This window comes from Plasmopara halstedii, assembly GCF_900000015.1.
Source record: "Plasmopara halstedii genome assembly, contig: Scaffold_323, whole genome shotgun sequence".
Classification (NCBI taxonomy): domain Eukaryota; phylum Oomycota; class Peronosporomycetes; order Peronosporales; family Peronosporaceae; genus Plasmopara; species Plasmopara halstedii.
This window is the reverse complement of record NW_020187244.1, coordinates 1,106,067-1,114,725: the sequence shown is the minus strand read 5'-3', so window position 1 is coordinate 1,114,725 and position 8,659 is coordinate 1,106,067.

The window sequence follows — 8,659 nt, the reverse complement described above, 5'->3', positions numbered from 1 at the left end:
CAAGACGCGTCACTGACTTTCTTCGGATTATCGCCTTTCGACGTATGGGTTCATTCATCACGCTCCTTCTCTCACACGGGTGAGTCTGCGACCACAGCAGCTCAGGTACATAGCTTGAGCTCAGATCATGGCTCTTTGGCTTAATGGAGTCTGGGCAGTCTTGCCGAAGTGGCACTTCAAACTCCCCGGAGTCGGGGGGTTTTCCCGCCATTTCACAAAATACTGAGTTTGACCCTGGCGACGATGTCGACCCACAAGACGTTCCACGTGATAGTGAATACCACCATTCTCGTCGAGGAGAGTCGGAGGTGGACGATGACGACTTGATCGGTCGCCGTCCGGTGACTCCCGATGATCTTAGAGCTCTTGAGGACTATGTTCGTCGCCATCGGGACTTCGCCGAGCATCATGCTGGGGTCGCCTACCGCTGTGCGGAAGACCTCGAGATTTTGGAGCACTTTGTGCACCGATGCCTTACGGTAAGAAGTAGCCTGCTCTGTCGGAGCGGCTTCTGGCCGTCGGGCAGAAGAACGCGTCTCTTTGTACAAGGGTGGAGCGCTACGCCATTTGCGTCGGATTTCGGTACGTCTTAAGCAAGCCCACATGGAACACTGGATCGGTGCGCATCCGATTCCAAAGGCTAAGCGTATACGCAAAGCTTAGCTTGGCCATAAACTTCAAAGGTTCGATAAACCGTGAACGGAGCTTCGTCTTAAAGACAGCAGCAACTGCATTGATAGAAAGATTTTTAGCATTCAATAAATCTAGATATCCGACCTCAAAGTATTAACATTTTCTTAACCTCTTATTTCTGCATATTCCTTCTGCATGTCTTGGCTTTCAGCCATCGCATCGCGAATGCGTCGTAAGACACTCAGTCTGGTAGACAGGAAGTCATCAACTTTTTTAGGCACAGTGAGGGGGCTGACATCAGCCAGCCGCTGGGCTTTTTGTTCCTCACCAAACTTTAAGCCATGAGATGGCGGCGTTAGCGGGACGCGAGGATGGACGAGCTCATACACGTAGAATGGCTTGTAGCCGGTAGACGAATGCCCAGCAATGTGCAGAGCGACTTCCACGAGTGGCAGCATCGCGCTCCAGTGCCTCGGCGTCTTAACGCGGACGCTGCGAAGGACGTCTTCAAGTACGCAATTTACGCGCTCATTTGACCATCGGACTGCGGATGGTCCGCTGTTGTCATTTCCAACTTGGTGCTCAGCGCCTAGTTCGCCGACAAAAACTTCCCAGTGAAGCGTGGGTCTTTGTCAAAGACGATTGACTCCAGCGGTCCATGTTGTTGAAGGACGCGATTCACAAATAGCATCGCTGTACCGACACCGTCGATGGTGACCGGAACCGCTGCAAGATGGGCCATATCGTGCCAATTTAAAGTTGAATTCGAAATTTAATTCCACATTCATAGCTACTTCAAAAAGAAGACGGAGGCACACGGAAGACTTCCATCCTGGCCACGCCAGTGCGGAGACCTTCATAAAGACGGCCATTGTGACCGCCTCAAGGAGAGGATCGGCTTTCATCCCGGCAATGGGAGTACGCAACTCTCAGACAAAGTCCACCAATTCCTTCTTGACCTGTCGGGCGGCAAGGAAACGCGATCACACGCGACATGCCTGGTTAGGCTGCGAGAACACTCGTAAATGCTGAAGATTTAGCTCCGTTCAGAAGGAAAATGCCGCATGTTAGTGCTCATTTTCGCGCTCGACCCAAGCTTGGAAAAAGCTAGCGTCACGCGCTTTTGCTCGGTCTGGAGCATGGCGGATGCCATAGCCATCTCGGCCTCTCTTACACACAGTAGGAGATTCTATCCATCTTTACCCTCGAAGGTCCTTACGCTCACCATGATTGGCCTGGGTCGGGAGGAATCATCCGTCGTCGCATGGCATCATGGACTTTGTCGACGCCGATATCTTCTGCTCTATGTGCTCTAGCAGAGCAATGTTATAACTCGAAAACGACCCTAGGTGCGCGCTGATCGCTTCAGTTCCTTGCAAAGCAAAATGCTGCACACCCTCAGTGCCAAGCACAGACATCAGCTTTTTAAGCCCGTCCTGCATGCCCATGGGCAAAAAGAAGAATTGTTCCATCCTCACAGAGAATGAGTTGTAACGATTTAGGTGTAGATTGACTACAAATGCTACCAAGTGCAGCGGGGCAGCCGTAGCTCTTTGCTTAGATGAGGATAAGCAAAAGTCACCGATCGTACATTCTTTACTAGAACCAGTACTAGTGTAGCGGATCGCAATCCGCTGACTCCAAGAGTAACCACAACCTTAGCCCAAGGCTAATTAACTCAATCTATCAAAATGTAAGTTGTGTGTCTTTCGTTATAGTTGCGGCAGAGCCGCCCAACTCTAAATCTGTAGGTATTCCTCATTAAAACTTAAAACCTTATTGAGATGAATAACTACTGGCAGTCCCGCCATGTAGTGGCTACTTGTGAACGTGTAACCACACCATTGTGTGGTCATCTCGGTCGTGATAAGACCCACAGCTCTGTGAGTTGCAACTACTGGTGGCCAAGCTGAACAATTGGTCGAACACCTATGTGCGCACGTGTGAGACGTGTCAAAGAGTGAAACCCTCTTCGTATGCGGCGACGCCGCTGGCCAGTTTACCAGTACCCTCTGGGTGTTGGCAGTCCATGAGTATGGCCTGCCGAAGGGCTTAATTTGCGACACGGGTGTGGTTGGATTTGTCGACCGTTTGAGCTAGATGGCTCATCTTGCGGCGGTGCCGACCATCATCGACGATCGACGCTGTTTGTGGATTGTATCATATGACAATATGGACTCCCGAAGTCAATGATATCTGATAGAGACCCGCGTTTACTAAGAAGTTTTTGTCGGCAATCTTCAGGGCATTGGAAACCAAGTGGACTATGTCAACATCAGACCATCCGCAGACCGATGGTCAAACCGAGCGCGTGGATCGCGTCTTTCGTCGACTATGCTGAGACTGGAGCGCCATGCTGCCGCTTGAAGATTTTAATCTGAACATTGCTGTGGATGCGTCTACCGGCTACACGCCATCATACGTGAAAGGGCTCGTTCATCCTCACGTCCCGCTGATGCCGCCATCCCATGACTCTGGGCTTGGTGGGGATGGAATAGCTGAGAGACTAGCTGATGTCAGCACTCCACTGTGCGTAAGGCAGTCGAAGACTTCCTGTCTACCAGACGGAGTGTCTTAGACACGATTGTGATGTGATGGCTGAAAGCCAAGACGTGCAGAAAGAATATGCACACGAAAGAAGCAGAATGAATGTGGAAAACTTTGAGATCGGAGCCCATATTTAAGCTAATAGATATCCTACATATGCTGTTTCTGCTATCTTTAAGACGAAGCTCTGTCCATGGTTTACCGGACCTTCCAAGGTTGTGGCCAAGCGGGGCCTTGCGTATACGCTAGACCTTCAGAGAAGGGTGCGCACCCATCCGGTGTCTTATGCGGGCTTTTTAAGCCGTATCGGGACCTGACGCAAGTAGACGCAAAAGTGTCGACGCCGGGTGGCGCCCACAGGCGCTCGACCACCTTGAAGCGTTACAAGCAACTTTTTTTTTAGCATGGAGTGCGATGATCTAAAATTCCACGGTGCCAGGCACTCCACCGTTGCATAAAGCGACGCATCTTCTGCTCAACGGCTAGGAGCCACTTAGACAGAGCGCGATAGTCTTCAACTGAGGCTGTCGGTGCACAAAGTGCTCCAAGCTCTCGAGGTCTTCTGTATAGCGGTATGCAACCTAGGCATGATGCTCAGCGGAGTCCCGATGGCGACGGACCTTGTCTTCAAGAGCTCGAAGAGCATCGCGAGTCACCGCACGGCGATAGACAAAGTCGTCTTCGTCCGCCACCGCCTCTTCTTGATGAAAAATGGTGTCGTCCACTACCACGTAGACCCCTTGTGGGTCGACTTCGTCGACAGGTTCGTACCCAATATCTTGTGATGTGACGAGGATACCCCGACTCTGAGAACATGTAGAAGATTGATGTGCAACTTCGGCGAGATTGTCCAGACGTCGTAGACGCTTACGATCAGAGGGGTCATGGCGCACCGCGATTCTCGGCAATAATCAGAAACGCCGAAGGGCCATGAGCCGAGCTCAGGCTTTGGCCTTGAGCCGCTGTGGTCGTAGACTCTTTCGACGATAGACCACAGAGCTTACGAAAGCATGATGTGTTACTCCATGTGTCGCAGGGCGACAATACACAGGAAGTCGGCGTTGCACCTTGAGCTTGGCAAACTCGAATTGAAGTTCATCATCTGCAGCAGTTTCGCCTGGGCAAGAACCACAGGAATCATGGTTACAGAAGCGCCTCTTCATTGAGCGTGAAGGCGAGCGCGGTACCTATATATTGGGATTTCATGAGGAACCAAGAAGCGAGCTCGGAGAGCTTTTTGTTTGTCAAGCTTGGCTTGTGTAGAGGCCGAGGGCCCGACTACGTCGACGCCCAACAATCGGGTAATCGCGTCCTTCGCTTCAGTAGCAGGATCCGCCGAGCGAAAGCCGTATTCCACACGAGGGTCTGGGACCGACCATGGATGCGAGCGCATGAGAGCCGCCCAGTGGAGAGCCGGACACGGTGTCCGCAAGACGCAGACGTGCTGTCCGGAGTTGCACCGTGTGCAGGGGACGAAGAAGGACTTTGTCCGTGGGTGCTCTCGGAACCAGCAAGGCTGGGTGTTTTCGTTTCATAAATACAAGGCTCATTCAGCAGAGAATGCGTAAAGAAAATCTTGGAGACGAAGAGGTGTCTTAGACACGCGAGCCTTGTACGTGGCGACAGTTAAATGTGAATTGTGGGTATCCACAATGTTGGTGGGTGAGAGTGTAACGGGGTTACACATACTCTGGTATAACATGGTGGGTCACATAATATGGTGAGACCACACTACGTTGTGGCTACACCTTAACTAGAGCCCACTTCGTGGCGGGACTGCCAGTAGTCATTAGGTTTTTCTATTTGATTAGAAGATTTGATATATAAGCGGCTTTGTAGCAAATAAATATAAAAGAAATACAATCTGGATTTTGAGCGGAGAGTGGATTTGCCTTGGGTTAAGGTTGTGGAGTGTAGCGATTTGCGATCTGCTACTCTCATCCTGGTTCTAGTAAGAAACGTAAGATCGGCGATCTTAGCTTAGCTTCCTCTAAGCAAAGAGCTACGGCAGCCCGTTGCAAGGCGCATGTTACCCCTCTGAGCGGCCAACTCAGTGAAAATACATAGTTCTCGGCGAGCGCAATATTTTTGATGGCCAAAATTGGCTACACACAGATGTGCGCATGTTTGACATGTGTTAGTTTAGCAAAACCTCACCGCAAGCAGTGGTACCTGCGTCCATCCTGCTGGATTCGGTGAAGTCTGACGGTCCATTCGTAATGATGTTTTTTGGTCCTCCAAGGGACGGATCTGGTAATGCCAGTATATCGGTATTAGCTGGTCGTCTGAGTATGATGGCTAAAGTCGCTTCTGCCAGAATACTGCAAAGCGTTTTCTCGACATATGGTTTTGCATATATGGCTTGCCGATAGCCATTTTATCGGATAGAGATTTGCGATCTCCAGCCAAGCCTTGACAAGCATCATTAAAGCAGCTCGACAACAAATTAATACATCAATCACTCATCATTTGCTAACAAATGATCAGACGGTACGCGTGAATGGTGCTGATGAAACTATCTTTCGGATCACTTGCTTGGGGAAATAGCGAGTCGCCCTTACTATTTTGAATTGCGTCGAAAATGGCCGTACATGCCTTAACCCATTTTACGGGATGATTTGTTGAGCTCCAGGTGCCTTTGGCACCGTTACGAAGTGGCTACAAATTGAGTGGTGGAGGCGCTGTCAATCGAAATCGACTTGTAGATATTAGCTGGGCTACACTCCAAATCGAAATCTGTGATTTCATCTTGATGAAATTAAGTGTGTGTGCCGCGCTATGGTCAAGACCTCAGATAAACAAATGCAACACGCAGATGTTAGACAAGGCGGAATTCATCCGAATAAGCTCGGCAAAGAGATTTTTATATGCAGCTTATTTTCTTGAACATGCAATGTTTGAGATAAATAAATTTACTTCAGACAGCGCTACCTTGGACTATTCCCTGTTGTGTCACTACTATGAATGTCTTGGAACAAATGCAAATAGACCGAGTTTTGATGTTGGACGGTTGGAAACATATCACAATGCTAAACCAAGCCGAACGAAGAGCAATTCAGTCATCCCAAGTAGCAGACGTACGCTCTGCTCCAACGCAAGAGCTTGGGTGTCTCAGGCCAGGCAGTGCAATAAATCGATCAGAGAGAGAATATGAATTTGGTTCTGTCAGCCTCGGACACACGATTTAAATTTCGAGAGAGACGACGTGCAGTCAAAATTGAAAGAAATGGCTAAAGCTATCCGCTTGCGAGCACGGGTGTGTCCAATTTCATGTGGTACAGGTAATACAGAATTATACTTGGTGAGGTGGAAGGATCACTCATAGTATGAAAACGCTTGGGAGTTCGATATTCCACATCGGCAAAATTATCACGATGTCGTACCCTCTTACGGCCTGGTGCTCCCTTGGCCTTTATCTTTGTCGGAGGGTACACAGGATCGCCGTCGCCATGAGCTTCCCACAAGTGAGGGTGACCCTTCTGGTGTTAAATAGGACCTTTAATCAGTATCTGTCACGTTTGTCTCATTAAGAGGAGCGGGACTAAGGTGACTTTGGTACCCACTTTGTGCCTCGAAAATTGCTGAGCCAAGCATGAGACGACACCCCAAGCAAGCGTCAGCTTTGCTGAAGCTGGCTCATAACGAACTTAAGATCCATAGTAGTACGGCGGGTTTTCTCACACAGTTTGCGAACGGATTCAAATATTTAGCGGTGCTTTTGATGGTTTTTAGTACCCAGGGCACATATTCTTGCTGGGTACGGGTTTACCCGATCGCTTCTTCTTCAAGCGTACACGAGGCTCATGTTCAGTGACGACCAATGGGTTGTTAAAGCGCTCGTGGAGCAACGTTCTCGGCTAGTATCACGTGTTCACATGCATGGGCATGTAAGAGCTGTGCACAAGCACGATGGGCAACAGCAGCAGGGCTGCCGGAGCCCTTTGCTTAGAGGAAGCGAAACTAAGGTCACCGACCTTACGCTCTTTACAAGAAGTAGTACGAGTGTAGTGGATCGCAATCCGCCACCTCCAAGAGTATGTTAAACCTTAGCCAAGGTAAATGAACTCTTCCGCTCAAACTGAAAATATATTTAATTGTTTTAGTTGCGACAGAGCCGCCATAACATAACCTTAGGTTTTCCCAATAAGTATAGTAATACCTAATTAAAGAAATAAAACCTAATTAATATGCGCTACTACTGGCAATCCTGCCACATAGTGGTTTCTTGTTACGGTGTAGCGACACTATTGCGTGATTAAACCAGCTTGTTTAATCCACAAATATGTACAGTGAGACCTTCTTGTACCACCCGCCCTTACATACAAGGGTACCCGTAACGTGTTCCGCTCTCTCCATTATAATTGTAAATATCCACAATTTACATTTTACTGTCGCCTCATACGAGGCTTGCGTGTCTGAGACACCGTACGTTCTTAAGAACAGCCTTAAACATTTTCCGCTTAAAAAGCCCTGTGTCTATGACACACGAAACACCCAGCCTGGCTGGTCCCGAGTGTGCCCGCAAGCTAAACTCTTCTTCTTCTGCACAGGGTGCAACTCCGGACAGTATGTCCGCGGCTTTACGGCAAGCACATCCCAAGCCCTCGGCAACCGAGCGCAACACACCGTGCCAACCCCGGATGACGGATTTACTCGTCGAGGATTTGGAGGAATTCGACTACAAGTCGGAAAACGAGGTGATGAGGTGCGCCAACGGCGCGACGTAAGCCCAGTTCAAACATTGCGGACATCGTCTCCGTTCTCCGACCTCTCGGAAGTGGTATTATTACCAATCACCTCGACGAGGCACAAGAGCAGCAATCGGAGGCTGCTCACTGGGCGGCTCTCCTGCGCTCGCATCCACGTGCGGCTTTAGACCCTCGTGTAGATTACAGCTTTTGCTCGGCGGATCCGGCTACTGAAGCAAAGACGCGATCATTCAATCGTTAGGCGTCTACGTAGTCAGGCCCCGGCCACTACACAAGCTGAGTTTGATCAGCGAAAAGCTCTCCGAGCTCGCATTTCGGTGCCACTTGAAATCTCAATAGATAGGTACCGCGTTTAATTACGAGCTCAAAAAGGAGGCACTCCTGTACTCGCAATGCAGGTGCTGTGGTGCTCGCCCCTGGCAAAACCGCAGCAGATGATGAAGAGCTTTTTGAGCGATGGGTTCAACGGCATTGGAAACTATCCTTGCTGTCTAACTAACAGCGAAGCCACAAGAGTGGACGTGCGCGTAGAGCGCCATCTTAAATTCGAGTTTGCCAAACTCAAGTCTCAACGCCAACTTTCTGCGTATTGCTGCCATGCGACACTTGATCACACGGTTAAGTCTAAGACCACAGCAGCTCAGGGATATAGCCCGAGCTCAACTCATGGTCCTTTGGCTAGCCGGTCACTACCGAGAAGCGTGGGGTGCACGATGACGCGAAGTGTCACGATCCTTCTGATCACAAGCGTCTACGAGCTCTAGTCGGTC